This window comes from Phyllobates terribilis, unplaced genomic scaffold (assembly GCF_046119375.1).
Source record: "Phyllobates terribilis strain yellow unplaced genomic scaffold, ASM4611937v1 Scaffold_8__6_contigs__length_399053987, whole genome shotgun sequence".
In the NCBI taxonomy this organism is placed as follows: Eukaryota; Metazoa; Chordata; class Amphibia; order Anura; family Dendrobatidae; genus Phyllobates; species Phyllobates terribilis.
In genome coordinates this window covers 293,274,285-293,288,234 of record NW_027362768.1, presented here as the reverse complement: position 1 = coordinate 293,288,234, position 13,950 = coordinate 293,274,285, and the positions used below count along the sequence as shown (strand labels likewise).

The following is a 13,950-nucleotide window of genomic DNA, read 5'->3' as shown; positions in this document are numbered from 1 at the left end:
TGACCATAATCAGGGTAGGCCAGGATCTCATCCCCCGTGAGGGCCATCTTCAACTGGCGGACGGACTCCTCTTCCGGTTTATCCCACTTGAAGGGTGGCTTTTGACCTCTGGACTTAGACTGTCCAATCAGGAGGTCCTGCATAGGAGCTGCCATCTTAGTGAACCTGGGGATGAACCTTCGGTAGTAGCCTACCAACCCGAGGAACTGTCTCACCTCTTTGATGTTCGAGGGGCTTGGCCAGCTCTTGATTGCCGTGACCTTGTCAGGGTCGGGGGCTACTCCTTCCGCACTTACCACGTGCCCTAGGTACTGGACCCTTGGTTTCAGCAGGTGACACTTCGATGGTTTCACCTTCAGGCCGTAGCCTGCCAGGGCTTCGAACACCTCGGCCAGGTGCTTTAGATGGTCCTCTTAGGTCTTCGAATAGACGATCACGTCGTCCAGGTAAAGGAGGACCGTCTCGAAGTTTCGGTGCCCTAGACAGCATTCCATCAGCCTCTGGAAGGTCCCTGGTGCGTTGCAGAGCCCGAAAGGCATACAGTTGAACTCGCTCAGTCCCATCGGGGTGGTGAAGGCGGTCTTCTCCTTGTCAGCCTCTGCCCCAGGAACCTGCCAGTACCCGCTAGTAAGGTCCAAAGTAGAAAAGAAGTTGGCTGATTTTAGTGTGGCTAAAGACTCCTCTATTCTAGGCAGCGGATATGCGTCTTTGTGGGTGATACGGTTGATTTGTCTATTGTCCACGCACATTCTCATGGTGCCGTCTTTCTTTTTTACCAGAACCAAGGGGGCTGCCCAGGGGCTACAACTATCTCAAATGACCCCAGCTTCTTTCATTTCCCTCAGCATGCCCTTTGCGTTCTGGTAATGTGCAGGGGGTACAGGTCTGTGTCTTTCTTTTATCGGTGGGTTTCTCCCTGTGGGGATGTGGTGTTCTATCCCTTTTACTCTGCCGAAATCTAGCGGGTGCTTACTAAAGACTCTCTCGTACTCCTGTACCACCCGGTAGACTCCTTGTTTTTGGTGCAGGGGAGTGGAGTCAGCACCCACATGGAGTTTCTGGCACCAGTCCTCCTTTTGTTTCTGGGAGCCATTACCCTCCGCCTGTGGAGATGGAGGCAAGGGTTCCACGGCCCTGAAAGCTTTGTGTTCGACAACAAACAGTTTGGCGAGTGTAGCGTACCTGGGTAAGTGTACTTCCCTCTCCCCAATGTTGAGGATGCGGACGGGCACCCTCCCATGACGGACATCAGCCACCCCCCGGGCTGTCAAAATGGTGGGCCTGCTGTCTGAGTACACGGGTTCTACCATGGCTTGGTAGTCTCTACCTCTCAACCCGATTGCAGTCCGACACCAGATCATCATTTCACTTTTGGGAGGCATGGAAATGGGGAATGGGTCACTCAGTCTTACGCTACCGATCTCACCACCAGACAGTTCTACCTGCTGCCGTCTCATCAGGGCTTTTATCTGCTTGTTGAGGACTCTCTGTTGGCTGGAACTAGCATTCACCACCACCTGTTATAGAATTACAATTACTTCTGAAAGACAATTTTCGATCACGTTAGTACCCACAGTTATTTTAGGGTGACTTTCACGATGGTCAATGTCCACATTAATCACTCCCTGTGCCGGTAGTTCAACTTTACCAATTTTAATGGTCATCTCCTTGAACCCCATCTGCGGCACGGGTAAGCCATTACTGGCGATGATGCTCAAGTTACTGTCTGGATACCGTGTGATATCAGCATCAGTCCAATACTGCTTAAAAAGTACATAAGGGATAGTGGTTACTTGCGACCCAGTATCCAGCAAGGCGCTCATGGGGATACCGTCCAGCACCACGGGTAAAACCGGGCGCCCCCCAACGTACTTATCACGCCAATTATAAGGGCCTGGTGATCTTGTGCCTGGGGGTTGGCCCTCTGCCCCAGGTTGGACCCGTTTAAATTACAGTACCTGGAAATGTGTCCGGGCTGGTTGCATCGACGGCAAATGGGCTGTCCATCCTCTGCGTAGCGGTCTGTGGGCCTCCCTCGGAACGACGGGATCCTCCTCTGTCGACGCCACGGGACATCCTCCGGACTTGAAGCCAGCTCGATGGGTCTTGACGGGTCCACTTGCAACGCCTGGACGGTCCTGGTCAACGCCGCGACGCTCCTGGTCAGCTCCTGGACTTGGTGGTGCAGGTCTTTCGATGGGGCTTGGTTCAGGGCCTGTGCATCAGCCCCCACGGGGTCCATAGAGGAGGGCGCCGCCTCCTGGTGGTAGGGGAGAGCAGGGCGCCGGGGGTTTATAGCGCCACTGGTTGCAGGTTCACGGAGCACCCTTATGGCCCTGTCCTTAAATTGGGCAAAGGTCAGATCAGGGTTCTGAAAGAACATGAGGCGCAGTTGGGCCCTGTGGGCGTTAGACAGCAGACCTTCTATGAATTGTTCCGTTAGCAGCTTATCCGTTTCCTGCACGCTGCCAGGGTCAGTTTGTTGGATGGCCCTCAGGGCTTCCTGCAAATTTAGGGCATAGTCTCTGATGCTGTCCTGTGCCCGCTGCTTACATCCATAGAACCTCATTTTAATTTCAGCTGAGGTACGTGTGTCAAAGGTACACCGCAGGCGGGCCAGAATACCCTTCACGGTTCTTTTCTCCTCAGTAGGCCATGATTTTACCTCCCTCTGGGCTGCGCCAGTTAACTGCCCTGTTAATATGCTGACCTTCTGTTCCTCTGTCAGGAGGTAGACTTGGAACAAACTGTACAGTCTTTCCTTAAAGTCAGGTAGGACATGGGGCTCCCCTGAGTACTTGGGCAGCCAGGCCGCTCCAGGGATGTAGGGCAGGGAAAAGGGCATCACCGCTGCTGCAGCTGCGTTGGTGGTAGTGGGCGCCTCTGTATCCGACATCTTCCTCCCCCCTAGTTAAGCGTGGCCTACCAAAGTCTGGTAAATTAAGTCCGTTATCTGCCAAGACAGGCTCTCTTCGCCTCTTGTCTCTGGCTTGTGGCTCTCCTCCTGCCACACTTCCTCTTAGGTGCAATACAACTTTCTTTCCCTGCTCTGCTCCGGGACACGTCTCAGTGCTGAGACAGGCCATCCAGTTCTCTCTAACCCTGCCCCCAGCACAAGCTTTTATAGGGGCAGCCTGCTCCCCCTACTGGCTTGAGACAGGAGGTACTGCATGCTAATGTTCCCCTGACTAGAGAACCTCCCCCTTGCTCTCAGACACAGCTTTATTACATTTTGTGGCATCCAGGCCAGGGTGACACAAATGTGTGCTGCTGTAAATGTATCACTTAAACATGAGCCATGTATGAGGGAGTCGGAATCGTGGAGTCGGTGTCATGGAAATTCAGGAGTCGGAGCTTTGGCTTACCAACTCCACAGCCCTGCTTCTAATTACTAAATATTTGTAGAGATCTAGCAGACACTGCACAGAAAGAATTAAAGGTTTCCTAGAATAAATAGGCAGGTACCTCACTTACTACGTGACTGCAGATTTGTGAATCTGCAGAGTGCGCGCTGGATTCTGGTGCACGAAGCGTGCGGGCTTGTGAATGCAATTTGCATAATATGGTCACGTACCGACTAGATGTGTGTGGCCTGGCTTAATTCAAGTCAATTAAGGGAGGCCGGACATGTGTAGTTGGAATGTGGCTGGAAATATGCAAATTGCATACTTGCATTCACAAGCCCGCTGTAGATCCTGACAGTGGGCACTGAGAGGATTCACAAGTCTGCAGTCACATAGAATGGCTGCAAAATTGAGCACCGAGCCTGGACATCACCATTGATAAAAATAAACAACTGTCAGTGGCATAAAAACCCAGGCAGATTCTGTGTCGAGAACACGACAGGAACATGAGCCAAAGACACCAAGCATCAAGTACAGCTCTATCCCTCACCTCCACTGGTGTAAATCTCCAGCTGCCGGTTAATGTTGGATTTATCCACTAGAGAATGTAACACATTAAGGACGCTGTGAACGTTTCAGTTCTTGGGGATGGAACGCAGGAATTCAATTTCTTCCTCTGATTTCTTTGCGGTCTTACACCGATACTGGCTGAATGACTGAAACTGCATAGTGCAGAAATAGACAGATTTAACCAAGAGTGAAAATATTAGGTCTGCATGTTCAAAGAGAGACGCGTGAGAGAGCGCAGCGGGAGAAAGTCTACAGGAAAATATCTGTGCCTGGTAAATGAATTCATCAATAATATCCCACAGCCACTGGTTAGGCAGCTCCAAGGGCGCAGGACCATCAGCATCTACAAGGAATTCATCAGTGTCAATGCAAATAATATCGCACCAGCAACACAACACAAGCCACAGACAAAACTGTCATGTCATTCTTAGAGGGGTTATCGCACAAACAATGATCATATAGTCACAGGATTCACATGCATGTCCATTACTGCCATATGTGATCATGCATGTGCACTACTGATCTATCCACACTCAGCACACAGGATTAGCTTTGTGTCTTCAGTGGGTGGGAGGGGGTTTGCAGTGGTTATACCCCCCCCCACTGATCTCACCTGTTGATACATCAATGTTTGGGTGAAAACACCTTTAAAAGAGGTAGTCCGAAGGCCAAAGAAATTTTCATCTAACTCCCTATCTAGTGCTGTAATTTAAACCCATTTCAATTAGGCTTACATTAAAAATTCCCTACCGTCCCCTAACTACACTAACTGCTATTACATCTTTTTTCCCTATTTCCCATGCGCTGACGCTTCGTGTGAGAATCCCAGTGCATGATGAGATACTCAAACAAAGAGTCATAAGAGGGTAGAGGCTGCGGTCACTGCTGCAGTCGCAGCCCCCCTCCCTGCAACCAAGAGTCAAAAGTGCTGTCCATTTCAGGGCATGGGCTAGTCCGTGCACGCTGTTGTGGCACCCCAGGGGTCTGGTTGCCACAGTAATAGAAATATTATGTCTGAGAGCAAGTGGGAGGTTTCTCTGGTCAGGAGCCCTAAACATGCAACACGGCCCACCCAGACCTGGGAGGGGAGGAATCTGCCCTTATAAACTGGGTCTGGGGCGGGATTAGTGAGTGAAGCCCCAGACAGAGACGCAGTCTGGTCTGGAGGAGAGCAGACACAGGGAAAGTGAGAACAGGAGCTCTGTAGGAGCAGAAGCAGAAGACCAGGGGCTGTGAGCAGAGATATAGCTCGCCCTGGCTGAGGACACTAAAACCGGACACAGGAGTCCGAGGCTGTGGGGACTGATATATATCCAGCAGCAAAAACCAGCCGGCAGGGGATTCCAGGTCCTCTGGCCATAGAAGCCCGGAGGCTCAGTCACAAAGAAGGGACCAGCACCGCCATCCAGGAGCGGAGGCTAACAGAAGGCCCCAAGTCACCAGCCATACGGGTGAGCACCACACGGTATACTCAGGGACGTGGGCTACTTGTAACCGCTGACAGCAAGGTAGCCAGGAAGAGTGCAGACAGACGGGGAGGCCTACAACTCCACCTGGCCAGGGGAGATCCTGCTTGCTCACAGACTGACCACGCCCCTTATACTAGCCAGTACTCCCCGGAGGATCTGCCTTATAACATCAGTAAAGACCCTGAACTGCAACCACACGTCTCTGTGTTTCATCGCCGCACCAGCACCATTAGTATTGGGACGCCCACACCATCACTACCATCATTCACTCTAGCTGCCCTGAGGCAATACTTCTCCTGTGGGGAGTCATCCCATTCTTGGCTGCGCATATAACATCAGCCTCAGCGGTCTGCAGCGCAGCGGCGGTCCCCACTGACCGCAATCCACGGGTGGCGTAGTCGGACAATTGCAATACAAATAGACTGCCACTGGTTTGACCACCCTGAGCCACGGACCGGGTCACCGCCACGCGGAGACTACAACCCCCCAGCATCCTACCACAGGCCCGGTTCCGGGTTCCCAGCACAGGCCCAGGGGGTGAGTCAACTTTGGCGTAGTCGGCAGGATTTCGTGCCCGCAACCACCGGGTACTGCGTGCCTGAAAAAGACTTTTGTAACTTACCTGTGGCGAAGTTTCCCGCCGTCCGGAGTCGATTCCCGCCATCAGACGCCATCTTGGACCGTTTCCCGCCATTAGACGCCATCTTGAACCGTTTCCCGCCGTCTTCTGCCGTCTTCCCGCCATCCGCAGCTGCTTCCCGCCATCGGACGCCATCTTCAGGACGCCGAGCAGGAAGAAGAGGGGCGTGGACGCCGAAAGCGCGCGACACCCGAAGCTCTGCCCCACGCACCGACGCTGCGCAAGGTCCTGGAAGGGAGGAAGAGCGACGCTGACGTCATCGGAGCGCGACGCCAGGTCCTCGACCCCGACGATCGACTGCGGAGCCGCGGCCTACGGAAGAAGAGCATCGCAAGGTAGGCCACGGTCCACTAGGGGGGAAGGAGGATGTCGGACACCGAGGGGAGCTCCACCGCCACACCGGCCGCCAGCGCAACCGCTGCTGCGGTCATGCCTTTCACCATGCCCTATATCCCGGGGGCAACCTGGCTACCCCAGTACTCAGGGGAGTCACATACCCTAAGTGACTTTAGGGAAAGACTGGATAGCCTCTTCCAGGTATACCCCCTCACGGAGGAGCAAAAAGTAAGCATCCTGGTGGCCCAGTTAATCGGGGCAGCCCAAAGGGAGGTAAAGTCCTGGCCACCTAGGAGGAAGAGGACTGTCAGAGAAATACTAGCCCGTCTGAAAGACACGTTTGATACCCGCACCTCAGCCGAAATAAAGCTCAGATTTTACAGGTGCAAACAGCGGGCACATGAGAGTATAAGAGACTATGCTCTAAACCTACAAGAGGCCCTGAGAGCCATTAAGCAGGCAGACCCTGACAGCGTGGGAAATGAAGACAAGCTGTTGACCGAACAATTTATTGAGAGTCTACTGTGCAATGCCCACCGAACCCAGTTGCGGGCAATGGCCTTACAGGACCCTGACCTGGACTTTGCACAGTTCAAGGACAGAGCCATCCGGGTGCTCCGAGAACTGGCACCAGGTGGCGCTGTGACCCACAGGCGCCCTGCTATCACTTACCACCAGGAGACGGCGCCCTTGTCTGCAGGGCCTGTGGGAGCTGATGTTCAGGCTTTAAACAGTGACCCGGCTACAGACCTGCACCATCAGGTCCAAAAGCTGACTAAGAGCGTTGCCGCACTAACCAGAACTGTGCAGTCTTTACAGGTCTCTTCTCCAGGAAAGATCCAGCTGGCATCCGGACCGGAGGACGTCCCGTGGCACCGACTGAGGAGGACCCCACCGGCCAGAGGAAGACCCAGCGACAGATACAACGAGGACGGACGACCCATCTGCCGCCGCTGCAATCAACCCGGACATATGGCAAGGTACTGTCATTTAAACGGGCACAACCTGGGGTAGAGGGCCAACCCCCAGGCATAAGATCATCAGGCCCATCAAACTGGCATGATAAATACGTAGGGGGACGTCCAATCTTGCCTGTGGTACTGGATGGCATTCCTATGAGTGCCCTACTAGACACTGGGTCACAGGTGACCACCATCCCGTACGTGCTGTTTAAGCAGTACTGGAATGACTCGGACATAACCCGCTACCCAGATGACGACCTGAGTATCATCGCCAGCAATGGTCAGCCCGTGCCGCAGGTGGGATTCAAGGAGGTGACCATTAAGATCGGTAAAGTCGAACTGGCGGCACAAGGACTGATTATAGTGGACATAGACCGTCATGAGAGTCACCCTAGAATAACCTTGGGAACTAATGTGATTGAAAATTGTCTTGCAGAGGTGATTCTCATTTTACAGCAGGTTGCCAAGAACGCCAGTTCCAGCCAGCAGCGTGTGCTCCAAAAAGAGATCCGGGCACTGATGAAGCGGCAACAGGTGGAACTATCTGGTGGTGAGATAGGTAGCATGAGAATGTGTGACCCGTTCCCTATTGCCATGCCCCCAAAAAGTGAGATGATGATTTGGTGCCGGGCAGCTATTGGTCTAAGAGGTAGAGACTACCAAGCAATGGTAGAACCAGTCTACTCGGACAGTAGGCCCACCATTTTGACAGCACGGGGGGTGGTCGATGTACGCCATGGGAGGGTGCCCGTCCGCATCATAAATATCGGGGAGAGAGAAGTATACCTGCCCCGGTATGCCACGCTAGCCAAATTGTTCACCATCAACCAGAACTCTGTACAGGCCGTAGAACCCTTGCCTCCATCTCAACCAGAGGAAGGTAACGGCTCTAAGAAACCAATGGAGGACTGGCGTCAGCAACTGCATTTGGGTACTGACTCCACTCCCTCACACCAAAAACAGGGAGTCTATCGGGTGGTTCAAGAGTACGAGAGAGTGTTTAGTAAACACCCGCTAGACTTCGGGTGAGTAAAGGGGGTAGAACATCACATCCCCACGGGAGACCATCCTCCCATAAAGGAGAGATACCGACCCGTACCCCCTGCACACTACCAACATGCCAAGGGGATGCTAAGAGACATGAAGGAGACTGGGGTAATCAGGGACAGCTGTAGCCCCTGGGCAGCTCCACTAGTCTTAGTGAAAAAGAAAGACAATACCAGGAGAATGTGTGTAGACTACAGGAAGGTTAACCGTATCACACACAAAGATGTGTACCCGTTACCAAGGATAGAAGAGTCCTTAGCTGCATTAAAATCTGCTAACTTCTTCTCTACTTTGGATCTCACTAGCTGGTACTGGCAGGTTCCTGTAGCAGAGGCAGACCGGGAGAAGACCGCATTCACCACCCCGATGGGTCTCAGCGAATTTAACTGTATGCCGTTCGGGCTCTGCAACTCACCAGGAACCTTCCAACGGTTGATGGAATGCTGTCTAGGACACCGGAACTTCGAGACGGTCCTGTTATACCTGGACGATGTCATCGTCTATTCCAAGACCTACGAGGACCACCTGAAACACCTGGCAGAAGTGTTTGAAGCTCTGGCAAACTACGGTCTAAAGGTGAAACCCTCCAAGTGTCACCTCCTGAAACCAAAGGTGCAGTACCTGGGACACGTGGTGAGTGCTGACGGAGTGGCTCCCGACCCTGATAAGATCACCGTGATTAAGGACTGGCCAAGACCCTCCAGCATAAAGGAAGTGCGGCAGTTCCTCGGGTTGGTAGGCTACTACCGAAGATTCATTCCCGGTTTCACCAAAATGGCAGCCCCTATGCAGGACCTCCTGATAGGTCAATCTCGGAAAGCCAAAAACCAGAAGCCGCCCTTCAGGTGGGAAAAGCTGGAAGAGGAGTCCTTCTGCCAGCTGAAGATGGCCCTCACGGAGGATGAAATCCTGGCATATCCAGACTACAGCCAGCCCTTTATCCTCCACACGGACGCAAGCAACATCGGGCTAGGAGCCGTACTGTCCCAGATCCAGCAGGGGAAAGAACGGGTAATCGCTTACGCCAGCCGAAAGCTACGGCCCACGGAGAGGAACCCTGAGAATTATAGCTCATTCAAGCTGGAGTTCCTGGCAGTAGTGTGGGCAGTGACCGAACGTTTCAAGCATTACCTTGCCTCTTCCAAATTCACCGTGTACACGGATAACAACCCATTGACACACCTGGACACTGCAAGGCTCGGTGCCCTGGAACAGAGATGGATGGCCCGCCTGTCCAACTTTGAATTCACCATCAAATACCCGGCGGGACACTCAAATGCCAACGCGGATGCCCTGTCTAGAATCTCGAACTTACCGGACGTAGGGGAAGATCCAGAAGATCTGGAAGAAGTCGAGCTCCCTGCGTTCCACCGTTATGGGATTACCCTGTATTCCCACCGTGTGAAGTACAGGCACTCCGTGACGTTCAATCCCTTGCCCCACTACAACTGGGCGGAGACGCAAGACAATGATCCTGCAGTCCGTTTGGTGAAGGAAATGCTGACCCAGGCCGATGCCAGTCTTGACCCAGACGCTCCGGAGGAGACCAAGCATCTGTGGAAGGAGAAAAGTAAGCTGTTCCTCTACAGGGAGAAGCTGTGCCGGAGAATGGTTAACTCTCGAACACATGAGTTGACCTGGCAGGTAGTGGTCCCAAGACGAGACGCGGCTATGGTTCTGGAGGCATACCACAACGGAGCAGGACACTTCGGATGGAAGAAGCTGGAGTTCTTGTTGCGTGAACGGTTCTACTGGGTAGGCATGTGAGGAGCCATCGAGAGGTGGTGCAGAGACTGTGGCCCGTGCCACCTGAGAAGAAAAGACCGTGCCAGCCAGAAGACTCCCCTGCAGCCCATCATCACCAGACAGCCACTGGAACTGGTAGCCCTGGACCATGTGAAACTGGCTCCAAGCAGATCTGGGTATGTCTACGCCCTCACAATCGTAGATCATTACTCCCGGTTCCTGGTGGTGGTCCCGGTCAAGGACTTAACGGCTCAAACAGCAGCTAGAGCCTTCCAGCAGCACTTCTGCCGTCCACACGGGTAACCGGACCAAGTGTTGACAGACCAAGGACCAGCCTTCGAAGCGGAGGTCTTCCAGGAGTTCTGCAACCTGTATGGCTGCAAGAAGATAAGAACAACGCCCTATCACCCTCAAACCGATGGACTCTGCAAGAAGATGAACCAGGTGGTGATAGATCTGCTAAAATCATTGCCCCTGGAAGAACGCAGTCTGTGGCCTGAGAAACTGCCCGATCTGGTGGACCTGTATAACCACATCCCCGTAGGTTCCACCAACTGTACCCCGGCTTACCTAATGAGAGCAAGACCTGGTAAGCTGCCTATTGACCTGGATATGGGAGTCCTGACACCTGAGGACACCTCGCCAGAGGCAGACTGGGATACAGAACGGCAGCAGCAGTATCGGAAAGTACAGGAGAGCGTCGAGCGAAGTCTGTCTCAAGCTAGAGAAAGGCAAGAGAAGGCTTATAACCAGTATGCTCGCACTGTTCCCCTGGTACCTGGAGAGCAGGTCTTGAAGAGGAAGAGGCGGCTCCACAAGTTGGACGACCAGTGGGAGAAGGACCCGTACACCGTACTGCCATCAAGCCATGAGAACCCAAAAATCTGCGTAATCAGTAAGGATGGAGGAGAAACCACAGCCATTGTCTCCAGAGACCACCTGAACAAGTGTCCCGAGCAGCTGCAAAGCCCTGAAGAAGATCAAGAAAACCCTCAACCCGCAGAGGAAAGGGAAGAAATGATCAGTACCGTACTCGGAGACTTCCCCCGGTCTTGGACACGAGTAAACGGCGCTGTCGTGGTACCCGTCCTCACCTTTCTCCAGCCAGTCCCGCAAGTGCCTACAGAGGAACCGGTAGAGCTGGAAGAGCAGCCGGCCCAAGAGGCAGAAGAATCCACACCAGCAGTCCTGGAGGATCAACCCTCTGCTAGTAGTGAGCCTGCCGTGCCCCTAGTGAGCCAAAGAGTGCGCAGACAGCTGCCAAGCTTACCCATAACATCTCCTACACCCTGTAGTGCAGAACCAGTTAGTGAGCTCCGTAGGTCCACTAGGGTCACTAGAGGTCAGATGCCCGCTCGCTGGAGAATATAACTAATGCACTGTGAATTTATCTGTTAACTGTTTATGGTATTTGTTGTTGCCTGTTACTAATTATGTTTCTCAGTTACCCTGCAGATTTATTTGGACTAACAGGTTATGGACGCTGGATAACCGGAACAGTTTTGTAGATAGTTGCACCTTGGTGCCTCTTGTGAAGACGGCCGTGGAAGAGAAAACCTGTCTGGCGTGGCCTCCTTGCGGCCCAAAGTAGCTAGCTCCAGCCTTGCAGCCACGCCCAAGGCCAACGCAAGGGGTTTGCTTTCGACAGGTCCCCTACTTCGCTTAAAGCTTCACCTTGGGTGACATGGACACCCTCCAGTTACACAAACTTCACCTTGGGTGATATGGACACCCGGTTACGGACACGCCGTGACCTTTACAGACTAAAGTTTCTTGTAAATATGTTGTCTTGTTATTGTTATACCTTGTATTTATGTTTCTTTAAAAATGTGTTTAGTCCCGGAGTACTAAAGTTTACTAGGGGGGAATGTGGCACCCCAGGGGTCTGGTTGCCACAGTAATAGAAATATTATGTCTGAGAGCAAGTGGGAGGTTTCTCTGGTCAGGAGCCCTAAGCATGCAACACGGCCCACCCAGACCTGGGAGGGGAGGAATCTGCCCTTATAAACTGGGTCTGGGGCTGGATTAGTGAGTGAAGCCCCAGACAGAGACACAGTCTGGTCTGGAGGAGAGCAAACACAGGGAAAGTGAGAACAGGAGCTCTGTAGGAGCAGAAGCAGAAGACCAGGGGCTGTGAGCAGAGATATAGCTCGCCCTGGCTGAGGACACTAAAACCGGACACAGGAGTCCGAGGTTGTGGGGACTGATATATACCCAGCAGCAGAAACCAGCCGGCATGGGATTCCAGGTCCTCTGGCCATAGAAGCCCGGAGGCTCAGTCACAAAGAAGGGACCAGCGCCGCCATCCAGGAGCGGAGGCTAACAGAAGGCCCCAAGTCACCAGCCATACGGGTGAGCACCACACGGTATACTCAGGGACGTGGGCTACTTGTAACCGCTGACAGCAAGGTAGCCAGGAAGAGTGCAGACAGACGGGGAGGCCTACAACTCCACCTGGCCAGGGGAGATCCTGCTTGCTCTCAGACTGACCAGGCCCCTTATACTAGCCAGTACTCCCGGGAGGGTCTGCCTTATAACATCAGTAAAGACCCTGAACTGCAACCACACGTCTCTGTGTTTCATCGCCGCACCAGCACCATTAGTATTGGGACGCCCACACCATCACTACCATCATTCACTCTAGCTGCCCTGAGGCAATACTTCTCCCATGGGGAGTCATCCCATTCTTGACTGCGCATATAACATCAGCCTCAGCGGTCTGCAGGGCAGCGGCGGTCCCCACTGACCGCAATCCACGGGTGGCGTAGTCGGACAATTACAATACAAATAGACTGCCACTGGTTTGACCACCCTGAGCCACGGACCGGGTCACCGCCACGTGGAGACTGCAACCCCCCAGCATCCTACTACAGGCCTGGTTCCGGGTTCCCAGCACAGGCCCAGGGGGTGAGTCACTGTCATTGTGCGATGTGCAGTCATAGCATGTGCTCTGTGTTGTCAGCTCAGATCAGTAATAATGAGCCAACACCACAGAGGAGAGTGCACTGTCAGAATACCCGGCGGCGTGCAGAGAACAGCACTGTCCCCACAAGTGACACAGCGATCAGGGACTAGCCCAGCCCCTGAAATAAGCGTCACTGATGAAGCTTCAGTTCAGGGAGGAAGCAGGGGCTGTGGCAGCCTCTCCCCCTAATGAAGCTTCATTTCAGTATCCCAGCATGCACATAGCATCATCAAAAACCAAGTAGGGAAAAAAAAAATACAATAGCAGTTAGATAGTGAAGTTAGGGGACGTTAAGGAATTTTTAGTGCAAGCATATTAGAAACTAGTTTGGATTACGGTACTAAATAGATTTATCACCCACTCCTGGTTTTTGCTTTCAGATACTGATATGATATACTGACCAAATACTCAACGTGTGAATGTGGCTTAACAGTCAAACTTACTCAAAATGTAGTTGAAGAGATTGCAGTAGTTGTAGTAAGATTCGAAACGCTGCTCCAATGTGGGTCCCTAAAGAAAGGGCAAGAATCAGTGTTATTGCATCCCCCCAAATACAACTTATGCACCGGTGTCCAAATTAAAGCTGCAGAACGAATACTTACTCTAACTTTGGCGTAGATGTGTCTGTAATATAGCTCCTTATAGAGGATTAAGAACACCGCATCTGAAAGTGAAGGGAACTGGTTATAAACACCCACACATTAAGTTTAGATGGTTGTTTTAGATTTCTAACAAAGTCAGAAAAAAAGAGAAACAGTTATCAAAACCACAAGAACAAAAGTGGATAAAGTAGCATTAGCAAGTAAGAAGTGGTCAGCATTTATTTTTCTAAAATGGAAAACTGCTTCCTTTTCTATTGCACTAAATATAA

At 52.5% G+C, this 13,950-nt stretch overlaps 1 protein-coding gene and 1 pseudogene across 4 annotated transcripts in view; one reads left to right on the top strand and one right to left on the bottom strand.

Annotated features, from left to right (window-relative positions):
• LOC141157322 (microtubule-associated serine/threonine-protein kinase 3-like) overlaps nt 1–13,950 on the top strand; it is a 490,040-nt gene that overhangs the window by 81,046 nt on the left and 395,044 nt on the right. The gene's annotated exons all lie outside the window — the stretch shown is intronic.
• LOC141157749 (eukaryotic translation initiation factor 3 subunit L-like) overlaps nt 1–13,950 on the bottom strand; it is a 35,182-nt pseudogene that overhangs the window by 17,892 nt on the left and 3,340 nt on the right.